General features: G+C 29.7%; 1 long non-coding RNA gene across 1 annotated transcript; it reads right to left on the bottom strand.

Moving 5' to 3' along the window:
• Positions 1–7065: 7065 nt before the first annotated feature.
• LOC129976365 (uncharacterized) lies at positions 7066–11190 on the bottom strand. The gene is made up of 4 exons (XR_008785131.1): positions 11094–11190; positions 10807–10969; positions 9058–9699; positions 7066–7978 (listed from the first exon to the last, which is right to left on the bottom strand). It is a non-coding gene; the product is annotated as an uncharacterized LOC129976365 (long non-coding RNA).
• Between the last annotated feature and the right edge of the window lie 15014 nt (positions 11191–26204).

The raw sequence follows: 26204 nt of genomic DNA on the forward strand, positions 1-26204 counted from the left end.
CTTGGCGACGGCAGCTCTGGCACTGACTTCTGGTTGAACTTTGTAAGAACGTACAAGACTGAATAACACTTCTCAGCATCTCTGGAACTAGTTTCTTTGAACATTAAAAAAATGGATCCTGAGCAATTTCTCGTTGTTTTGATATAAACATTTTTTCTTACAATAGTCAAAATTTGCAATAGCTGGTTCACTCAAAAAATAAAATTTCGGCTTCAACCACATATATGTGTATTTGTTTCCTTTATTTTATAGGTTTCTCATAATACCCCTATTTATCGTCTCTAGCAACCACATGATTCATCCATAACCTTAATAGCATTAACTTCTTTGTGCTAACCATCTTTAAAATCTACAATTTATTCCGCTTTTGGTAAGCTGAAAGCATTCGTTGTTATGATAAATAAATAAAGAATAAAATAAATAATTTCAAAATTTTTTTTAAAATTAGAAGTTAAGAAAGTATATTAGAAATGAGTTTTAATATTTTATCTGAATTTTGATATATTAATCAAATCAAAAAGTGCGTAAGTTCTGTGTTTATTGATATATATAATTTGCATACCTTTTTTTTTATATTAAAGTTGCTAAAATATTTTGCAGAACAAATCTATTCAATATGTAATATTTAATGAGCTACTTATTGAAAGTGCTTTATTAACTTAATTAATTCAACATGAATTCTAATTAAACTTTTATAAGATTTGACGCAAACTCTTAAGACAGCAGCGTTTTGCTAAGTTTTTATTTATTCGAAATTCTAATGCAAATTTCATCAAAAGAATATCTTTGAGTTACATATTCCCAAATTACTAAGTAAATAAGTATCAAGTTTGGTAGCATTAGGTAAAAAAATTCGCACTTTTGAGAGCCTGTGTAGTTAAACACATAGTTATATACACACATTCATCTCGATTATTATTATTATTATTAGAGATTTGAATTAAATTTTGATGCATTAATGGAATAAAATGGGCCGACTATAATTTATCCAAAGATGTTAATTCTTTTTATTGGTACGTTAATCGATTATTAAAAATTGAATCTGCTGAAGATATGAAATTAAATTATTTTTTTTATTGTAATCATATATATTTTCATGTGAGTTTCAAATATGTATACTTAATTGGATAGCTTCATTCTTAGAAAATATTAACTTAAGTAAATTATAAGTTAAAGAAAGAATCGGAAACAAAAATCTACTAAAAGTAATGAAAAAAATAAATTTTTAAATCTGACTTTTAATATAAAAAAATAATTGCTGAAAGTTACAATCTTTAATTTCAGATACTGAATAAAAATATATGAACTGAGAAAAAAAAATAAGAAAATAAAGAAAATGAGCTATAATTTTTTTAAATAAAATAAAATAAACTAAGATTTATAGTTAAGAAATAATAAAAAAATTGTAATATATAGAAACAACATACTACGAACATGCTTATCGAAATGCATAAGTCTTTAAATGAATATAAGTACCAAGTAAGCTGTAATTTATCATAAAATATAATTTAATTTTTTTTCTTCGGACAATAAATGTATATTTCTATTTTATCAAAGCAAAGAATTTAAAGACTCACAGATGCACGTATAATTTTAATGAGATATTGTTAGGATTTTTTAAAGAGTTATTTATATTGAAAATCTTAGTTTGTTATCGTATGATATTTGTGAACTCTGTGAATTAATAACGTTAATTTAAAATAAATTGAATAATTATACTCCATGGATCCTCTAAAGATGACTATTAATATATAAAATAAAAACTAAATGTTAAAAGATACTGTTTTTCCTACCTTAAAGAGAGCCACAATAGACTTAGATATTTTATTATAGTATCATGGAGCTGGAATAGATTAGAATGACTCATAAACCGAATAGGTATAAACTCATAAAACAAAACAGCTTTGATATCCCTCCTAATTTGATTCTTAAAACTATTCTCTAGGGAGAATAATTTTTTTATTATATTATAATGGAGCTGGAATAGATTAGAATGAATCATAAACAGAATTGGTACAGAAAACACAAAAACAAAACAGTTTGGATATCCCCCCCAATTTGATTCTTAAAACTATTTTCGTAGGAGAACCTTTTTTTTATTATAGTGTCTTGAAGCTGGAATAGATTAGAATGATTCATAAACAGAATAGGCATAAAGCTCATAAAACAAAACAGCTTTGATATCCCTCCCAATTTGATTCTTAAAACTATTTTCTTCCGAGAATTATTTTTTTATTATAGTGTCGTGGAGCTGGAATAGATTAGAATGATTCATAAACACAATAGGTATAAAATTCATAAAACAAAACCGCTTTAATATCTATCCCAATTCCTACTTCGTACCCAGTAAGCTTCGTACCCACAGAGCGTCTGAATGGTCTGAGACTCTCATTATGATTATCCACTAAAAGTTTTAAGACGGTGTCATTCTGGTCTAAAATCATAATGCTTTGAATAGGAATGAATTCTGCGCATGTGCGTGATTTTCACTCCTAAAATTTCTCTTGATTATAGAAATTTTTTGACATTAAATTTTATTTTAGAAGTATAAGATTTGGAATAGTTCATAACATCTGTGGAAATAATGAAAAAAAAATACCTAAAATATTTTTTTTTAAAAAAAGAAAAGAATATTATTAAAAAAATTATCATTTTCGAGACTCGAACTGAAGACCAGCAAAAGCAACAGGCTCGTTCTGCCGATCTAGCCAGGGAGCATCGTACCCGGAGTCCGACTGAATGGTCTAAGACTCTCATTAAGATTATCCACTATATGTTTTAACACGGTGTCATTCTGGTCTAAAAGCACAATGCTTTGAATAGGAATGAATTCAGCGCATATGCTTGAACTGTGAACATGACTCTTAAAATTTGGATGAAATATAGAAATATTTTGATATTTATTTTTTTCTTTAAGTATATGATTTGGAATAATTCATAGTAGCTGTGGTTATAATGAAGAAAAATATCTGAAATAATTTTTTTAAAAAAAAAAGAAAAAAAAAATGTATATAAAAACTTTTCTTGGATTCGAGATTCGAGCTGAAGACCTGCAAAACTAATTGCCGCGCTTTCCTGATCTAGCTACCAAGCAACGTATTTTAAGATCGTCTGAACAGTTTAAGATTCTTATTATGATTATCCAATAAAAGTTTTAAGAAGTTTGCAATCTGGTCTAAAAACGCAACGCTTTGTATAGGAATGAATTCTGCGTATTTGCGTTAACTTGACTCTTAAATTTTCGATTAAATATAGAAATATTTTGAAATTAAATTTTATTTCTGGAGTATATGATTTGGAATAATTCATAGTAAGTGTGGGAATAATGGACAAAAATAGCTAAAATAAATTAAAAAAAGAAGAAAAGAAAAATATATTTCTTGATTTCGAGATTCGAACTGAAGACTTGCAAAACGCAGTGTGAAATATATTATGAATGCAATTGAAATTCCAAATTATCTAAAATATCCCCTTCGATATCTCACAATTTTTATGGTATTATTTTGATATCCATATTTTTTTTAAAAAACAAGAAAGTATCATAAGAAAGTAGTATTAAGACATTTATTTTTTTAATAGAATCATTATTTTCGCTAATTAAAATATTTGCTCTTGTAGTAGAATTTTAAAAATATATTCTGCATACAAAATAGAATTTTGAAAGTATTAGAAATGAAGGCTTATTTTTCCTGTCTCCTAAAATAAAATCTTCCATTATGTAAGCTTTCAAAGTCGCATGTCATGTGTCAGATTCCAGACCTTTGCGTCATGGATGCTTCTTTATTGAGAATCATTACGACACTGTTCCTAACCTTCTCCAGTGTTTTTTTTAATCAATTTACTATAACGTCTCCGTGTTTATTTTTCTGTACAGAATAAATGCTTTAAATAATCCTTCATAAATCTCCCTTCCATTCGTATAAATTTAAAGCCGAATTATTTTCCCCCTATGATTTTTTATGGCTGTTTAGAATAGTAAATTCGGAGAAAGCTTTTCTATTCCCGGTGAGAGCTTTAATGGTATTTTTTCCTCTAAAACTGCAAATATTTTTTTAATAAAATTTAGATGAATTATAAATAGAAATAGGATTTCAATTCATTGAAAGATTTTCTACCTATACCTCACACATTTACGTTTTTTGTTTTGACTTCCAGATTTAATATATTTTTCTTTTAATACTTTGATAAAATATTTAAGTTTATAATAATGCAATTTTCATTTATGTGAAATTTCACACTCTTAGGATATTCTTTTAATAGTTAGTCATTTAATCTAGAAACGAAGACCAGAAGATATTCATAATATAAAATATTACAATTCTGTAACTGACAAAAAGAAAAAATTTTCTTTACAATAAAACTTAGCTATCTGTCACAATTTACAAATCGGAAAAGAGTAGAAATCAGGAAATCAAATTAAAAATAATATTTAAATGAAATAGTATATATGTAATATGTAATAACCGATTTTAAGAAAGTAATAAAAGAACATTTTAATTCATTTTCAGATAAATATTAATATGAAAAATAACAAAGAAACTTCAAAGCAAATTTTACAATTCACATCTAACGAGTTCTAAGTTTCTAAAAATGCATTCTGCACCAAGATAAAGATCTTAAATTTACCCATTGACTATCAGAAACGAACATACCAATAGTCTTTAGTTTTAAATTCGAAATCATATGAACACGACTTAAACAATGAAATTTCTATGAACACATTGTTAAAAAGCAGACTAAAGTTCCAATTCGTCAAATTCTTTTAAAGCATTTCTAGAGCATGGCCTATTTCTAACTTTTTATCTGTACTCTATCATTAATTTAGCGAATGAATTCCAATGATTTACATGCAACTAATTTACGTTTGAAAATAATAAAATCATTTAAGGTAAAGGATAGAAACAAATCTATTGATTCATCTTGTGCTTTTCTACTTTTAATTTAAAATCAACTCAATATTCTTCAAAGGACTTGGATGTATGTACGTCTTACATTCAGTGTACGGATTTGTTACAGGAGTGGCTTTCAAGAAATTTAATACTTTTGTCGAGACAATTATTCGAAAGGAAACAAGAATATTTGATAATTAAATACAAAATGAATTCTAATTATACAAACTTTATTTGCAAGTTTAATATACAAAAATTGAATGTCACAAAAAAAATCGTTTACAAAATTACTACAACATTAAAGTAGAACATAAACGCATTGAATTCAGAATTCAGTACAGATATCAAATTAAATTAAACAGGTATCAAACTGCCAAAGCAATAATTCAAACAATTTTGAGAATAAAAGTACTCAGTTAACATAAAATTTATATACTTGAAATGGAAAATTTAATACAAGTATTGATTATTAAAATGTAATTAAGGAAACAACACATTTATAGAAATTATTATTTAAGGATAGTATATAATTTGAACATTCATTCTAAGATTTTTTAAATACATAATTCAATTTAGAATAAGTGAGAATTTAATATTTTATTAAATAATTTCGAATAAAAATGGAAATTAAAAACTTCTGAAAAGCTGATAAAACTTAATTTTCTCGTATTATTAATAGAAGAAAGCAATCTAACCTACGTTATTCAACATTCATCGCATCCATTCACATTTTTTCCTCAACTAATATTTTATTATACTTTAGTAGATTTTTAGAAATATGATTCATGCTAATCATGCACGAATATCATTTTCTGCGAAAGCATTCTGATCATTGTGGTGATCAGGCACAGTGATCAAATGCCTTCGAAGAATCTGAGGACATTTTGATTGGCTGGCCGGCCGAGTCAATCAAAGTATCCTCTATCCGCGGATGTACACATTTAAGTAAAATTGAAGGCCAAAATGACGAGATTTAGAAATTATTACTTATTAAAAGATTAATGGTGAACTTGGAATACTAAGCATTACTAACTTTTTATTTTTAATAAATTAATCATTAATTTAACCTGAATAAATTTAACAAGAATAAAATCTTTTAAAAACCTAACTGCAAATGGATGCAACGGATAGATGCTTATTTAATATAACTACAAATACAATGCCAAAATTTTTCTGAAAGTATTGAAATTAGATTACAAATGAATGATCATTGATACCATGTTTTTAAATTTCTGTTCAGGAAAAATGAATGTTGTGCATTTTACGGTTATTCAAATGTGAAAGTTAATGAAAAGAGAATAAAGCCCTATCGTATCCCATAATTTAAGAATTACAGTTCCAATAATTAATATTATCAAATTCAATATATAAGCACAAAACATCTTTGCAATGCACAACATTGTTTCACGTGGGCAAACACATAACTTAAGTTTGAGCAATATTTATTGAAAATATTTAAATTTCAAATAATCTTTAAGAAAACAAAGTAGACATGTGGACAACGCATTTTTTTTTCTTTTGCCATTTCTTTCATGCAAGGTACAGACGCGTTTCCCCTGCCATTGACAGCAGTGATTATTTATATATTTTAAATTATACAAACATACAAATACATATTAAAGAAAATTTCATTTTCACAAATTTTGCTTTCACATCAAAATTTTAATAAAAAAATTGAGATCTTGATAACAAGGTATAAAACAATATTTCAAAGGCTAATGTTAAGACACTTATAGAAAAAAAATATTTGTTGCTAAATCAGAATTATACGCACATAGCCACTACAGTAAATATACCGAGTTTGTAATAACTTATTTCATAGTCACAAAGTGAAGTTCTATTAATCATTAATTATCACCCATTTTTAATAAATTTAATAAGAATAGAATTTTGATTTAAAAAAATAATTGCAAATGGATGCAATGTACAGATATTTGCTTACTATAGCTACACAAATCATGATAAAATTTCTCAAAGTGCTGGAATTTAATTTCAAATAATGATCTTTGATACCATGTTTTTAAATTTCTATTCAGGAAAAAATGAATCAAATTGCTTTCGCGATCTTTGACATTCAGTAATAAATGAAAACAATGGAAGACTATTTTGTAAAATCTATCAATAAATTGAAAACTGTCTACAAACAATTATACTGATGAAAAGGGATAATAGCTAATCGGTTATCAATAACAAAAAATTAAATTTTTAGAATTTTAATAAGGCAATCGATGATGAAAAATAATCTTAACAAATCATCTAATATCATGAAGATGCCTTCTCTGTTTACAATGACGGAGAAATGTCAAATGCAAATTAAGTCGTTTTATACTTTTTTTTTCAAGTAATTGCAATTCTGGGACAGTTGCTGCGATCCCTGGCTATCTCGCTGGGTCAGTAAAAAAAAGTTTAACTTACTAACTTTTAATAAGAGTATGGTTACAAATGAAATTTTAAAGTCAATTTTAGACATCCTGAGAGAAAAATTCTTCTTTAGGTCTTGTTGGAAATTGGTTTTAGATAACTTAGAAAAATCCAACACTTACAAATTTTAATTTATCCATAAAAATGTTTCATATGTCTAGAATATTAAAAAAAATACTTGTTTCTAAAAGAGTAGAATATAAACATCAACTTTGAAGGAAATATAATGAACCAAAAGCTTAACAATTTCCAAAACTTAAGAAATATTGATTCATATGCCAAACAGGCTTTGAACGATGTACATTTCATGCACTTCAACCTTTTCCAAGTTCGAAATGAATTACTGCATTGGTTGAAACAATTCTCCAAAAATATATAAATATTCAAAACCTTTAAAATGTTTTATTCTTCCATTTTTGAGATGTATTGATGTCCTCAAGTAATCTTAAACCCATACGTACTCGCATTTCAACTATGCAGATCATTGACAATATTTTGGTACCAAATATGCATTTTGGGTTTGGTCTAATATTTACAATTTTACAAACTGCATATGTTGGATCTTCATGCAATATTTCATTACTAAGGCTCCGAGTTCCGATATGCGCTTGAACATTCCGGATGTCATCCGTTGTACCGCGATCATTTCGGCCAACTCATGTCAATATCTGAAAAGAATAAATATTTGAATTAATATAGATCTGAAAATATCAAGAATATCTTTATATTCTGGAGTAGAAGCGACTTTATTTCGCTCTTTAAATCAATTATTCAGTTTTTCGATAAGAGAATTTGCTTACAATTTCGTTATTCATAGAAGTGAAAATAGAAATTTTAAAATATAGATTTACTAACATCTTACCTTACTTAACTTTTCGGTTTTTCAAATTTAAATTTATTTTAAAATTGAATTTGAATCATTGGCTAAATAAAAAATATTTCTTTCCTGAATCTTCCGAAAATGTTTATGCTGTGAGGATCAGAAGTGGCACGAATAAGAAATGCTCAAACAACCGTCCAATAACCGCAGTCATTGGTTATACTTCTGAATACAGTAGGTTATTTTTGTGAAGTCCTCAAAACGTTCCCAAAACCCTCTTAGGCTCCAAAAGCAGACGCATTCGTCCATAGGACAAAAAAACATGGTCTAAAGTTTCGCTTGAAAAATATTTCTTTCGTAGACTTGTAGATGAAATTTTCTGGTTTATTTAAATACTTGAAAATGAGCTTACTAATATCAGTATGTACCGATTATTACGACTAACGAATATGACATTTTAAACATTAACTGCAATATGTTTTTCATTCTAAAAAATGAGCTGATGAAAGAGGACACGAAACAAAATTACATGGAAACATCTTTTACTTATTTCTCACATGCGCAAGTCTGAAAAGGTTTCTGGCCATACAACATCTCTTGAAAGCCTGAATGATTCTCAAATGTCAAATCTTAGATTTCTATTATAATTCAGGAACTTGGCATGTCCTCGAATGTCATCTTAAGAGAATGTTTTCCATGAATTAAGCACAATTAATGTGTATTGAGGGAGTAAGTATGGAATCGAGAAAGTTGTGTGATACCGAGTGCTAATGGTTTTTTCAGAACAGTGGAATCGGTAAATTGTTAAACCTATTTATATAACCAACAAAATGAAAAGGTATACTTTTAGTTATTTGATAGTCGAGTCAGTTGATTGGATACAATCTTCATTTCGATACGACAATTATTTTAATTTGCAGAACTTACCGAAACCACTTCAGTACTGCTCTTTCCTGGGCATCCAGACATCCTCTGTATATAGAATTTGTAGCTGGAACTGAAAAGGACATTCATTCTATAGATGGAGAGTGCCATTGTTCAAATAAATGACATGAGTTGTATTCTTTGCACAATGCGCTGCTGTAGAACCAAGTAGTATTTAGGTATTAGGTAGTAGTATTAGGTAGGTTAAGTAAAGTGGTTCAAACGGATGTTATCTCACAAATTCTTGCTGGCATTACACAAAAAAATCGTCCAAATTAACATTGGTTCCATAGTTGAAAACAGTATAAGAAGAAATCTTCATGGTTATTTTCTATCACAAGTTACGCATGTTAAATCCACATAATTCTGATCTCGTTTCTTTGAAACCACTCGTCTGGCATATGGAGAGATTATAAACCTTTCCCTTTCAATCCACTGTGCATATTGAATGTAAGTTTCCGTAATTTGCGAGTACCAAAGACGATGCATTTTGAACTTGGTTCAATATTTCTAGCTCTTAAAACTATCAATTAAATCTGTTGGACCACCGAATATATTTTAAAAACGGCTCAAATTCCAAAATCCTCTTGAAGATTCCAGGTACTTCCTGTTGAGCCATGGTCATTTCGGGCAAAACATGTCTATCTGAAAAAATTAAATAATTTAAATCAGCAGATATGAAAACATCCATCAAAAATATCGTGAAATGAAGGAATATATTCAATTGAAATTTTGCACTTTCAAACTACACCGATAATTCAAAATCCCAAAAGAATTTACTATTTTATTTATAGAATGAAATTTACTGTTTCTTAAACAAGAAATGTTTTAGAATCTTCATCAGGTCATTTTACCTTTAAAACTAAATCTTTTCGTATTTGTAATACATCAGTAAAACCTTTCATCCATCCATTTCATTCTTTCATTATAAAAAAGACAATTCTTATTTTTTTTCGAGCGATAGCCTATTTATTTAGAAAAAGTAAATGGGGCATCCAGTTTATTAATTATTCTTCAGACACAATTATTGATTATACTTGATATCATAAAGTTTATATGAAAACGAACTTTTTTTTTTCGTTAGAATGCTCTTCTAAAAAAAAAGAACCACAATATGCATCGATATAATATATGAAATTTCATTTAAGAACAAATCAGTTTTAATTTTGTAAGACTGCAATTTTAATTTCATAAATTTTCTTAATTAGATGCTTAAACAGGAATTTGATGATCTTAACAAAAAAACATTTACTGTTACGACAAATAAAGAATCGGAAAGAAAATAATTATAATTTTTTTACGTAATAGTAATACGTTTGGTCATTCTAGAAAGAAAGTTTCAGTTTGGCCCATACAAAAACAATACAAAGTTGCCTACAAATATTTTTTTTACCTTTTCATAGGTGCTGGAACCGATAAACTGAAATGGTTCCTGGCCAAGCAGTATTTTTCTAGCGACGATGACATACAGATGACCATTCCAAGCAGCCTTCCCTCTCAGGCGAGTAATTACTTGGAAACCTAGGTATACAAATTTGTCTCATGGTATAACACGCATTTAATATTCCAATTCTTGTAGTTCTTTTACTGGGAGGAATCCGAATGAAATATTTTGATAAATACTGCTAAATAATTATCTTTTGCGTCTTTTTTGTAGCCTCCAGAAACTTGCTTTCTAGATTAACAAATTAAAATAGGTTCCAGATGCAATATCGTTTTGTCAGTTTCATTAATAAAATTCGAGTACTTAACTGTGCCTTTGGATACATAGACGTATCTTAAGCGAATACTTCCTCGCATCAAGGAAAAGTGATATAGATGGATGGCATGTGTACGAAACTGAGAAAATACGGTGGTTGGTGGCATACCTTTATCAAGCAAGCTGGTATCTTTTAAGTGTCAAAAGTTATCCAGCCTATGAATAAATAATGAAATAAAATGAGTACATTTTTATAGTTCCATTTACCATTTGAATAAATCAAATGATTTTATTTAATCTTCATTCCGATATAACAATTATCATAAATAGCATAACTTACCGATATTACTTCTGTGTCAAACAAAATGTTTTCTGGCCGTCTGGACAGTTGCTCTCCGTACTATTTGCCAATAGCTGTAAATGCAGTCCCTCTTCTTATGGGGAATGACGTTGCGCAGTTGTCCCCATTAAACGCAGATGTCTTCTCAGGATAATCTGCTTCTTTAATGATTTCTGTGACTTTCCGTTTCACTCAAATGATTAAAAAATGTAATGAATGCAACAGAAACTATGTGGTTTTAGTGAAACAGTTTAAATACAAGATCTAATGTTCCAATCATTTTTACTCATTGAACATGCCAACTTAACATTACTTCACTCGGTACATTTGTAGAAAAAGGCACAAGAAAACTATCACCACGGTTCCTTACTCTGTCATATTAACCTGTACCATGTAAAATCCAAATAATTGTGGCACTCGCATCGTTTAGAAGCCACGTGTATGGGATATCCAGAGATTATTGATGCTTCTTTCTCATTTTTTCTAAGGATCCATAAAGCGTGTATATTTTAATTTATCTTAGAAAATTTCAAATAGTTTAACGGCAACTAATTGTTAGCGGTTACCGTTTTTATATAGATATGGATATTATTCTTGTGTAAGATACTTTTGTAGGATAATCTGCGCTGAGAATCAAGGTTTAGAACATAACTAATTCAATTCAGAAAGTAAAGATTACCGTTTTTAAATTTTCGAAAATGAATTGCAGGAAAGTGATCAAATCATGCTTTTTTGTTTACAATAAGCAAAGTTACTCTCAAAAAACGTCTTTATCTTAAAACATTATTTTATATTTTTAAGAAGTTCTATGAAAAGTTTTTTTTTTACATATCGAAGTACAAAGAAGTGCAATACGAGATTTGTTTAAATAAGTTTAGAATAACTGCATTTAAAGTTGTTTTTTTTTTAAATTTTTATCTCTAAAGCTCAGTTACCCACGTTTTTCTATCGATGCTCTAGCCAATTACTTATTTTCATTTGAAGTTATTGAAATCCTCCCCCCCCCACACACACACACTGCATTCGATATATGAGGTTATTCAAACTTTCTTTTTGCTGTGATATGGAGCGAACTAAATTGTTTCTAAATTCTGGGAGGAAACGAAGTTTAAATAAGCTGAGCTAGTATACTTTATTCAGAAGAAATGACATGCCTTCAACTTCAGAAATATCTTATCAGTTTAGGGTTGATCAATAATGCAAGCCTCAATCAAAACTAATATTTTATGGGATGCAAAATTTTACATCAATTCGAAGAATAATACATATGATATTTTAAACTCTTAATTTAACCAAATTAATTTCCAAATTCTTATCTTAATTTAGCCCATAGTAAAATATGCTCTTATTTCCTGATCTCATTCCACGTATGAAGCTGTATAAAAATTACTGCGCAATCAATCCAAGTATCAAGTGAAAGTGATCCCTTCGGAGCCCTTGTCAAAGGTCACCACATGTATTTAATTGGCACATGTCCGGAAATCCCATGTTGTATAAGACTAGTGATCATTTGTTTCGTCACTTTTTTCTTACTTTGCTGTCGTGTCGCGCCGCGCCTGCTTGTAAATAAATCATGCCTGTCTCCCTGGAGATAATAAAACGAAATTAAAAATACAAAGTTTCTTCACTACTTGTCAAACCTGCATTCTGCTTCAAACAAAATAATGTTACATATTATATACATATATATACAGAGAGAGGGATACCAAATAGCGGAGGCCCACAAGATTACTTTTCATATAAGATAGGGATTTTAATTCCAAGACGGAGAAAGAAGGATGGTTAAAAGAATGAAATGTTTCATAATTGAACTTTATGGAAAAGGAGCTATTATTGTTTTATATTGCAAGAACTACGAGTTGAAATTTAAAAAGACAATTAAAGTCAACGTTTACTCGAAATTATAGAAATTTTGACTTAGGCTTCGTTCCAGTTAAGCGGTCCTCCTAAAAGAGAAAAAGAGAATATTAGTCGAAGAAATTTACAGATTTTCTAAAAGAGTCCATAAAAGAAATTTTATTTTTACTAGCATTTGAAATTTTATGGGAAAAAAACCTGATATTTAAGGACTCCTGTCTGTCAAATTTCAAATTTAATGAAATATGAATTTGAATCATTTCTGCTCCTCAAAAAGTAAGCATTAAAATGCTATGTGCCGATTCCACTCCACCATTAAATTTTACTACATTTATTGGTTACAATCTTTATGAATTGCATTTGTTGTCTTGAGGCGAGAGTTCTCATTATGAGAGATTTTCCGAAATAATGTCATGAAGCAAATTTCATTAGTTCAGTCGATTTATCTGTTAATTTATTGTTCAATCTTTCGTCTGATTCGAGGATATTCCAAGACAAATCGGGAACTCGCCATAATTAATAAGTCATGTATCCATTAAAAAAAAAAAAATCAATAACTGCTGGATTGGTGGAATCCAAATACAATTTTTTTTTAATTATCAACGAAGGCCTTCAGAAATAATCTGAGTTTAACATTTAGAAAAAGCTGAGCATTCTGTTAAGCCCTTTTTCGCATTACGTTTCTACTTCGATCTGTTCTACTTTATATCGAAATATTATTTGTAATGTGAAATTAAGTTCCGCTGAAATAGATGAAGTAGCTTATTCTTATGAAATACACAATTGCGGCAACATTTTTTCATTTAACGTTTTCCATTTCTACAATCCTGACACACACACACTAATATATTTATACACTGGACCAAAACTTACGAAATAACTATTCACATATATGCATTGCCCACGCCGACACCACTACTCCGAAATCACAATCCACAATCACACACATTATCCATGCCGCTTCCAGCGCCACCCTCGACATTAGAATCCACACTCGCACACATTACCCATGCCGCTTCCAGCACCACCCTCGACATTACAATCCACACTCGCACACATTACCCATGCCGTTTCCAGCACCACTCTCGACATTACAATCCACACTCACACATTACCCACGCCGCTTCCAACACCACCCTTGAAATGACAATCCACACACATTACACAACCCGCTTCTAGCACCACCCTCGAAATTGATTGCAATCACCACACACACCTACGCCGTCAACACCCGTACTCCGAAACCAGAATTCATACACTACTTAAGCCGCCAGCTACTCCTCCGCTCCACGATTGTCTCATAGCAGTGCGTGTGTTGCTGACACCAGGTCAAGGCCACAATTCCCGAACCCTCACAGGCATAATTATTCACTCCGATAACTCCATAAATTTCCGATTCTCAACTTTACATACATCATTCGAAAACCGGACGAGTTAATCATTTCTATTCCCCAACAGATGGCGAAATGACTTAGTACGCTTTCATATCTCCCATTGACTCTTTCCACATTCGACTTTGTTGTATTCACTGCATACTTCATTCACTGCATAATGCATCATTGCAGAGATTAGGCTTCACATACAATACCCAAATAAAGTACATTAATTTTCTTCCTCACAATATATCTATGCGTAACATGAGACTTGAAACATGTGCATCAATAGGCAATTTTAGGATTATGCATTTCAGAGAACAAAACATATGACAATACCCCCCCCCCCTCCTCACACTGCGACAAGGAGATCAAATATTTTGCATTGAAATTAACACGAAACCAGAATTTAAAAAATACCGAACTCAAGGTTTCTTTATGATGGTTTTGATAAGTGGCATTTATTAAAGCAGCGAAATAGTAAATAAAACAGGATTCGTCATTTGCGATTGAGAAAGTATTCACTTTCGAAATTCCATAAAAATATTTCCTATATTCCGTACTGCTTTCCCTGACAATTTATGAATTTTAATATTAGATTTCTCTCAAAAGTACAATACCAGCTTGTCCAAATCTGATTTCTACCAATTCCCGATTATGTCTCTGAACTCAGAAAAATTCGATTCATTACAATCCAATTACATTATGAATAAATCAAACTTTAAATTGCTGTTTAAGATAATGCACGAATGATTCGATTCTTAAATTTAAAAATACGTGTTTGGATGCACGAATCTGACGTAAAACATGGAGCACTATTATTAACATTTTCCTTGGCATTTCTTTAAATTACACTTTACAATATACGAACTGAAAAGTTTTCAAATATTAGTGGCACTTAGATGGATACAAGACTGAAAATATTTTTTTAAGTTTCAGCTAATAACATTTTGAATTTTAACATTAATTTAACGAAGTAATTTTAAGGCGGAAAACGTTAAAAATACACCCACACTGAAATGTTAAAACATCTCAATTCGAGTAATAGCATGTCTCAGAATTCATGATTTGAGTGAATAAAGACAAACCCAACGAAATGAAAGCAGATAATACTAACCAAATAGCACTAAATATAGTATATAAAAATTCAGAAATATCAAATATATAAATGCAATTTAGATTTTTTCCATTAATATAAGCCTATACGAATGATATCAAAATAAATAGGAGAAACCTCCAACACTAATAAAAAGGAATTATTTCATTTTAATATGAAACAATAGTGTGCCATTAAAGAAAATTTAAAGAGAAAGAATTAGTTTGAACAGAAAGAGAATGTTGAAGGCAACGATCGGCAATTTCAATAGTCACTATGGATTCGAAATACAAATTAACGAAAAGCACTTCATTCTTACTCAATGACAACTACTACAAAGTAATGCCATTTAATATCCTATGAAATATTAGTGAAATCAGTGAGAATTTCAATAGAACAGAATTGAAAAATTGCCTTATCACTCATAGAAATTACATTTTACCATCCAGAAGAAAAGTTTCGTTTTCATCACGCCTATTTTGACATCGAATTCTCGAAATGTTCTTAAGCATTTAACATTAAATCATTTCTCTAAATACAGATAATTTGAAATTCTTCAGTTCTATAGTGGAGGAAATTAATAGTATTAACGCTTGGAGTTTTAAAATTTGTACCAACATTTTATTCATTTTCTTACAAAACAATTCCTCTTGTATTCGATAAAATTCTGCTTTGGCCCCAACATCAAGTATCAACTATAACATTTTCAGGCACAACAGCCAAATTCACTTTTCGATTAAGTATTCAAGCTTACTTTGACAGTAAATTTCTCTATTTGAAAAATTTAATTTATATAACTCAATCCACGATTTTCCATATCACAATTCAGAAGCAAAAGTTTGAATAACAGCATATAATCAGCAAAACTAGATCACGTTTGGATATTAGGTGGAAACTACAGGAATTGGAAAAAAGCTCGAGAAAATTTTCAGTATTAATTAGAAATATACCGAAATGAAACTATACCGGGATTTAAATGTTAGCCCTTTATGAAGAATCAATATTTAGAGGGTATTTGATCGCTAAATAAGAAAAAAATAGCGAAAAGTATTGGAATAAAACTGAATATTTTGTGCGATTTTGGAAAATTCACTTTAATGATTTTAATAATAATTTTTATATCAGAAAAATATTTAATTTTCGTTTTTAACTTCAGAGAATTGTAATTATTGCCAGGTTACTCTTGCTTTGCGGTTCATTCATTTCTGAAAGAGTTCGATTGCTCCGTATTCAAATTGCCTTTAGAGTTCTTTTAAAATTATCTTGATTGGAATTAAATTTGCTCGATTTGTAAACTCTTGGAAGGCAACAAAATCTGAACCTCTAGTATTTTGAAAGAATAGGGAAGAAACATTTATAATTTCTTAATATTCGATGCATGTAATCTCTAAGCGTGTGAGATGCTACAATTATGTAGACATACCTGGTCAGACTAATGCGATAGAGTGGGAAATCCAAAAGAAAATATCTTCCTCTTCCATCTAAAAATGGTTCGGTTCAGTGTGATGCAATTCAGATGGGGATCTTTTCGGAAACCAGCTTGGATCCAGTATTGTATTTTCAAAAAGAAATCGAAAGGACGACACTTGGCAGCGACAATAACTTGGATATATACAATCCATCACATGAGGAGAGTTGGGTATAAAGATGAAGGTGTCTCTTCTACTTCACACCAAGTTATTTTTTGTGTGGAATGATGAGCTGTAAGAGAAAATGTAATTTATAATATTTACTCAAATTATAAACAAACTTCAGAAAAAATTATTTTTCTTCCATTTTTTTGAATTGGGACATATTTTATATTGTTTCATATCGATATTTTTTTTCGCTTCACAATTACTTCGCATTACGAATAAAATTCGGAATTATACTTGATAAGGCGGAATTTCACTGTGTCTCTTATCTAGGCCACCAAACCACTGTTTACAATAGTAAAAATTCATCCTTGAGTTGCTTTATTTAGCTTTACAATAACATAGGAAATGTTAGAACAGAATGAATAATTTCTCATTGCACAAGGGCTAGAGCTGACCAAGCTGCGCCAAATGAGGATGCAATGTCTATGTTAAAAACGCAATAGAATAATATTAAAATATATGAACATCTCACTGCATGGCAGAAAACATGATCTTGCCCTAACAAAGATGTTACAGTCCTATGCGTTTAATAACATTTTACGTAAGATAAAGGAAATACAACTTTCATTGGCATTACTACAAATATTTTCGCACACGTACATTTAAAACGTTTCTCCTTAGCACTTTGAAAGCGTTACTAGTTTTACAGGGTTTTCTTGTGGCTTACAAAAGTAAGCTTTTTTATGCGATAAATGTTACTTTGAAATATTATTCACAACAAGTCAGCTGTGGTATATAATCATATAATTTTATTTCACAAGAGTTATTGGTTACGCCCACGGCGTTGAACGTGTTTACAAAATGTTATTGTAATGAAATTCAGATTTCTATTTTTTCAATTCTAAGCTTTTTAAGAAAATTGCGACACGAAATTAGAGCTTTGCGACGGTTTTGCATAACGTGCCATCGAAAAAATAAATTAACTATAGAAAAACATGGAAAAAAGCATGGGTTTATATTTTAAACATAAACAATACTTTTTGATATGTTTTATACAGCATTACTTTGTTTCCACACATTTGTATTAACGATGATAAATGGGAAAATTTTATAAATATTGATATTCTTTCAAACCTTGTATTTCAAGACACCTCTGCGCGCCAGTCATAGCAACACATCCAAGTTGTATCTGTCACCTCTAATCCCTATGTCATACAACGTATTAATAATTTTGGGCTATTAGAGGCACGGACTGTCAAAATTTACATCCTACATTATGCTGCTCTTTTAAGAAATTTTCCAACAATGCCAGCAAGTTTTCCATAAATTGCGAGGTGTGATGACGCTCTTTACGCATTGAATGTAATGCTCTTCATGCTGACATTTGGACCCGAAACTATTAAATTTGGATAATAACTTACTGAGGAATGGCATTCATAAATAAATTAATTTCCCCCCGTAATTTTAGATTTTTAATTAAAATTTAAATTCATTCCCAAATTTATTTCTACTAATGAAAAAAAAAAGTTTCTTCAGCCCTTTTGGAACATATGACAAACCTATTTTTATATGAAATAAAAAAATCTTTTCAGTGATACTAAATTTTTTCCGTGAGTTTCATTTTTTCAAATTTAGTTTAAAAAAATAATAATAACGCTTATATTCTGTAATATTAATTCTGCTTACTAATAATTTTCATCTTTATTTGTAGTATAAATAGATAATTGTCACCTAAATTATTTTGAATTAAGAGAAATTTTGCCTTGCTAATTTTATATCAAGTTGATATTAGGCTGCCACAAGCAAATTCATTTGGATGCTAGTGAATATCAAATCCCTGATACAAGAATTTATCATTATTGCTAATTTTATGATGCGAAAGACATACAACCGTTTTTATTTTGATATTAAACACAGGTGAATTCGAAATTCAAAAGATTTGGAATGCGCTTTATCTAAATTCAGGAGGATTTTACAGTGCGCTTTTTTACACTTATATTGAACGAGAGGGAATAATGTGCCAAAGCAAAGTGATTTTGAATAGAAGTAAAACTACCACTATCTGCGACACTAGATTTTTTTAACTTTGAAAAAATACGAATTACTCTCTAAAAAGTTAAATAACCAAGAAAAACTACTAAGACAATGGTGAAATGATGAACTGAATTATACACTTTTTTTTATATCTAAATCATATTCTAAGTCATGAAAATAAATTATTTCTTTAATAGAAAGTAGCCATTGGAAGGATTTGTGAATTGACAGTTCTATACAAAACTAGTTTGAATGATTTTTTTTATTATTTACTTCCTATTCAGATTTCTTCCGTTTCATGAAAACTAAGAATTCTGTCAAGTTTTGCCCTTTTCCAAATGTGTTGTTTGTAGAAAGATAGTTCTAACATTTTCTATTATATTTAGAATTTGTACACTTATTTATAAGGTGAATCTCGAGCATTATCCGCTTTCGATAGCATTTTGAATTAAATATTCCTTAGATTAAATGAAACACCTGATTTTCCCATAGTAGAATAGTATTATCGAATTTTCAGTTCAATTTCCCAGTTCTAGAAACTAATTCAACAAAAATTTAAATTATATATTATTCTTCATAGCAATTAAATTCCATAAAGCTAATGAACAACTTTCACATTTTAAATTGATTCATTTCAATTTAGTAAGTGACACTAATCATGGTTTACTCAATAAATATATAAAATGCTACACATTTAAAATCCCGGTTCTAAGTAGTAACAACAATAAACCTGTTCGGAAAAAACAAATTTATTGAGAATAATTATTTCAGGCAAAAAATGTTCGAAACTTCAATAAATAAAATACTCGTATTTCTTTATTGCATTCATGTGAGCTCGGGGGGAAAAACAAAGCTTACCCATTATCATTTAGTCCAGCATCAATAGTGAACAGGTTTTGAAAATGGTACCTGCTGGTACTGAAGACTTCGGGAAATTTAAAATATTCAGCAGTACAGTGGACATTAATAAATTGTATTTTCTTTTGAATTCGAATATATACATACATTTTATATAATCAACAAAATCAGTCTTCAACCTTATACAAGTAACAACAAAATGAAAACTGGGAAATCTTCTGAATGTTTATCGGTTTCTGATAGTCTTGAAATGTCTCATAAATGCTTCTCTTCTTCCAAAGATAAATACAAGGTGACTACTCAACAAGCCGATATTAAAAAAGGGCTAAAAATCATTATCCAAATTTGAACCCGAAAGAGGCAAACGCAGTGGATATAAATATTAAATAGGTAACAATAATTTCGATACATTTAAAAGAAATCTTACGGATTTTGTAGAAAATGAGGGCAAAGAGAAACAAAGGTGGCATGTAAAATGGTTAGCAATCATAGGTAATATTTGTATGTGTTATAAGTGGATTTTCACATAAGGGACATCAAAAAGTGATGGCTCAGTAGCATAGGCGTCAATGAAGATACACCATGATACTGTTTGGCTCCCAATCCTAACTAATATTTTCGGACATGCTCCGGAAAAACTTATTTAAATACTTCAAAGAGCTGGTTATGTAGTCTTCGTCCTAGTTCGGTTTTGTTATTCGTTTTTTTTTTTTTCAAACTGCCCGAATGGACACACAGGTATGAATCCAATTATAAAGATGAAAGGATTATAAATTGAATATTCATTATAAAAATGGCTTAAAACTAGGTAAGAGGGTCAAATTCTAAACCCCTAAACAAACATTTTGTATCAAATCATACAAAAGAGATTTAATTAATACTAAGCCACACAATATTTCCAACAAAAAAGTAGGGAGCTAAAGGTCGCCACTATTTGATCGAAAATATGAGAAATGTCAGAATATAGAACTGACGAGACGATATTTTAACTTTTCTCTTCCTTAATTTAACTATATGAAGTACTATTTTAAACATATGAAGGGGGAAATGATGATCGGAAATATTGTTTAAGAAAATTATGAAATGAAATATAGTTATCAAGAAATCTTAATATTTTCTCACAAAAAGACAGAACAACTTAATTACGGTTATAGTTGATTTACATCCATACACAGAAGACTTCATGATATATGAAATAGAGGTCTATTTATTAGCCATGAAAAAAAATGGTGTTTAATATCTTAAGCCTGGAATTGGCACAGTAATGTTAGAATATAAATTTTGAACACAAAAATGTTTCCAAAACTTTTGTCTAGATAAATAATAGGCATACAGTAATAGTTAAAAATTATTATATAGTATATATCCAATGTGAAAAATACCTAAATGTTTAGTGATTCTGAAAGATGAGAAAAGATTTGAATCATTACAAATCTTATTGGTGCAAGTACTTACTCCGTATATGAGGAAAAATGTTAGATAAATCGAAAATTAGAAATTTAAAATTTGCATTGAAATAGTCATTTAACATTACAGAATATATGGAGAAATGAAAAGAAACAATAGGATATATTTTTATCAGAATAAAAAAAACTAATATAAATGCACGTGGGAAGAAATATATTTGAGTGTTATGTAATAAGTGATGCATTTAGAGAAATTTTTCTATTTGCTATATTTTCTATTTTCTGGATCTTGGAAGGGAATTTATTGCTTAAAGAAATGTAACTTTTACATAAATGCATACATTTTAAAATTTTAGAGCATATATATTATATATAATGTATAATGAACTCAAAAAAATGTTCCCTTTTTCGCTATAAAAACTTCTTTCAAGCTTATTCATTTTTCTCACAATATATGTGGTTATTTTTAAATTTCAAAGCATAATATTGCATGAATTATGATATTCGAAACATTTAAATGCCATGAAAGAACTTAATAGTTATGTTTTGGTTTTTTTTATTTTCGAGAAAATTTGAGAAGTTAAATTTTTTTTTAATGAAGACCTTCATATTCTTTTAAATAAAAAAAATAATTCAGTTTAAATTCATTTCTTATTTTTCAGTATGATTTGAAAATATTTTATTATAAATGTCCTTAAAATGTTCGTTAAACCGTCGTAGGTTCTCATAACAGATGCATTCGTGCATAAAACATAGTACAAAGTTTCGCTTGAAAAATATTTCTTTCTAGGATGGTAGATGAAATTTCCTGGTTTATTTAAATACTTGTAAATAACCTTACTGATATCAGTATGTACCGATTATTACGATTAATGAAGATAACATTTTAACAGTAACCAGTTTGATTCTTAAAAATAAGTTAACTGGAGAAGAAAGAAGACACGAAACAAAATTACACGAAAACACCTTTTACTTTTTTCTCGAAGGCGCAGGTATGAAAAGGGGTCTGACCATGCAACATATCTCTTTTAGATACACCATGTAGGAGGCTTTCAATTTCTAGGAAATTATTGTTTAGGTTTCTTCCTTGCTTCAAGACATTTTTTGAAGTTTCCAAATAAAAGGATTCTAGAATGTCAAATCTTTCAGATCTTTATAATAATTCAGGATCCTTCTTGGATGTCCTTAATGTCACCCTAAGAGATATTTTCCCCGTATTAAGCACAATTAATGTGTTTTGATGACTTGGGTATGGAATCGAAAAAGCAGGGATGATACCAAGTTCTGAGGGTTTTTCCCCCTGAAAAATAGAATCTCTATGTTGCCTAACCAATTAATATAAACAAAATAAAAAGTACATTTTTAGTTATAATTTGATTTGACTAACAAATAATAAGTAATCTTCAATTTAGTATGATAATTATCATAATTTGAACAACTTACCGAAATTACTTCTGTACCGTTCTTTCCTGGGAGTCTAGACATTCTCTGTGTGTAGAATTTGTAGCTGGAACTGCAAGGGTCATTCTTTCCATAGTTGGGAGCATTGTTGTGCTGTTGTTCAAATCAACGCCATCGGATGTATTCTTTGTTCAGTGCACTGCTGTAGTATCAAATGCAGATGAGTTGACCTCGCTGTCGATTTATATGACATTCTGTTTCACCCCAGTAGTATTTGTAAATAAAGTGATGCAAACGGATGTTATCTCACTAGTTCTTGCTAGTATGTATGACTCCAAAGTTCTGGCTGGTGGTCATTAATGTCAGAGCATATCAATATCTGAAAAAAATTAATCCGTTTAGATCAACATAGATATGAAACCATCTGCCAAGAATACCTCAAAATGCAGGAATATATACAATTTAGTTTTGTTCCTTCAATCTATATCGGTAATTCAAAACCTTGAAAAGAATGTTCTTGTCAATGAAATCGCAGGCAATGAATCAGGGTTTTAATAAGAAAAAAATCTTTTGAAGCTCGTATTTTAATTTTTCCTTTTAAAAAGTAAATGGAACACGAAATTTATTAATTTTATTTTAAACACAATTGATTATAAATGATATAATGATATGGTTTAATTTCCAACAATTAGAATGCTTTTCGAAAAGGATCCATATCACATATAGTCCTATTTCATTTAAAAACCATTCCATTTTATTCTCATCAGGTTTCATTTCAAATTTTTCACAATATCTTATTTAGATGTTTGAAAAAAAAAGAATTTTGTGGCCTTATGATAAAACAAATTAACTTACAATAAATGAAGGGTCGAAAAAAAGAATATTGACTTTCCAAATAATAGTAATAAATTTGTGGTCAATACAGAAAGAAAATTTCTTCAAACCATACAGAGACAAAGCAACAAACCTGAAAGAAATTGTTTTGCCCCATCATATATGTTGGAATATATCTTAATAGGTTCTTGATCAGCTGTATTTCATTAGCGACGATGACATGCAGATGACCGACACAAACCGACTATTCTTAGGTGGGACATTAATTTCTATACATGGGTTTCGAAGTAATCTTATGATACGATACGTATTTCTGTAGATCTTATGTTGGGAAGTACCTGAAAGAATTATTTTGATAAATGCTTCCAGATGATTATCTTTCGCATCGTTTTTGTAGCCTCCAGAAATTTGCCTTATAGAAGGAACAATTGAAATGGTTCCCAAATGGCATTTTTTATTAATAAAATTCGAGAACTTACTATGCCCTTGGGTACTTCATGTTACCTTAAGGCAATATTGACTCGCATCCAGAATAACCGACATCGAAAGATGGCTTGTAAATGGAATTGAGAAAGTAATACTGGTGCTTGATGGCGTGCCTTTATTGAGCAAAATGGTTCCAATGAAGTGTCAGTTATCCAACCTATGAATAACTAGAGAAATAAAATGCATACATTTTTTTAGTTCTAATTTCCCTTTGAGAAATCAAATGAATATATTCATTTCGATATGACAATTAGCATAAATAGCATAACTTACCGTTATTACTTCTGAACCAAATTGAAAAAAATTATTTTCTGGCCATCCGGATAACTGCTATCTTTACTATTTGTCAACAACTGAAAGGCAGTCACTCTACTGATGGGGAACGACATTGTACCGTTGTTTCAGAAAACAAATGTCTACGTTGAACTGCTCTAATAAATGCAATAATTTGCTCCGTTGATGATTTCGGTGACCTTGCATTTAATTTAAATGAGTGAAAAAGCTAATAAATCCAAGAAGAACTCTTGCGTTAGTGAAACAATTTAAATTTGAGACCTGTGACGTTCCTGTTATTTATACACAAAGATATGCCTTTCTTCAGTAGAAAAGAGCAGAAGAAAACAGTTGTAGAAAATAGCACAGGAAAACAATCGTCACGACTCCTTCCTCTGTCGTATTAGTCTGTACCACGCAAAATCCATATAATTGTGGCACTCGCGTCGTTTAGATGTCACATGCATGGAATATTCAGAGATTATTAATGTTTAATCCGCTTTCACGCTAGGCATCAAATGCGTAGATTTTATTTCATCTTATAAACTTTCAAGTGGGTTAAAATATTTCAAAGAACAACTAACTGTTAGGGATTACCATTTTTTAGATAGATGTGGTATTATTATGGCGCATGATCCTTTTGTAAGATAAACTGATCCGATATGTGGGGTTCGGAACATAATTGTTATTCTATTCAGAAAGTGAAGAATTCCGTTTTTAAAATTTTCGAAGGTAACGAACGACATACATAGGACAATATCGTGCTTTTTCTGTTGAAATAAGCAAATAGAACGAGAATCTTTGTCTTAAAGCAGTATTTCATACTTTTTTTGAAGCTTTATGAAAAGAGCAATTTACTTATATTTCTTATTATAGAGAAGTGCTATGAGATTTGTCTAAATAAATTCATAATAGCTTCAATTTGAGACATCGCCCCCCCCCTTTTTTTTTTAACTCGAATGCCTTATAAATCAATGCAATTACCTAAGTTTTTCCTGTCCCTTTTCTAGCCAATTACTGCCTTTCATTGGATTCAAAAGCTAAATAAATCCCTCCTTATTCGATATAGGAAGTTATTCAAACTTCCTTTTAAATGTCATATGGAACAAACTAAATTATTTCTAAATTCTGGAAATAGAGAGTTTGAAATAGGCTTAGCTACGTTATTCAGTTGAAATTGCATGCCTTCCACCAAGAAAATATATCATTACTTCAGAACTGACCGATATGCAAGATCGAATCAAGAACAGGTTCTTTCCGAGGGATTCCGATTTGTTGCATCAACTAGAGGAATAGTTAATATATAGAATATTGAAAAAAGACCGAGGCACACAAGATTGCTTTTCCTATCATAAGATTTGGATTTTAATTCTGAGACCGAGAAAGAAAACCGAAATGCTTCATAATTGAATATTATGGAAATGGAACCATAGCAGTTCTAAATGACGAGACCTGCTCACCGAAATTTTAAAGATTGTTGAAAGACAACTTTTAATTAAAGTTGTAGAAATTTTTAAATTAATCTAGGCTTAATTCCAGATAAACGTTTACTAGTATAAATATCCTCCTACGTGAGAATAAGTGATTATTCGAAGAAATTACTGTCATTCTAAAAAAGGGTTCATTAAAAATATTTTAATTAAATTTAATTACAAAACATGGTATATTTTATCATACTCCGTTACGGATAAGCTTTCGATTTCAAGGACACCTGTCAGTCAATTCTTGATTTAAATAAAATATGAATATGAATCGATTCTTCTCTTCAGAAAATGTACATAAAATGCTATGCATCGTCATTTCACAACATCAATAGTTTACTTCAGTTATTGCCTACAGTCATAATTAAAATTGTTGACTTGATCTGAGAGTTCTCCTTAAGAGAGCGATTCTGAAATAATGCAACGAAACAAATT

This window comes from Argiope bruennichi, chromosome 7, assembly GCF_947563725.1.
Source record: "Argiope bruennichi chromosome 7, qqArgBrue1.1, whole genome shotgun sequence".
Lineage (NCBI taxonomy): Eukaryota > Metazoa > Arthropoda > Arachnida > Araneae > Araneidae > Argiope > Argiope bruennichi.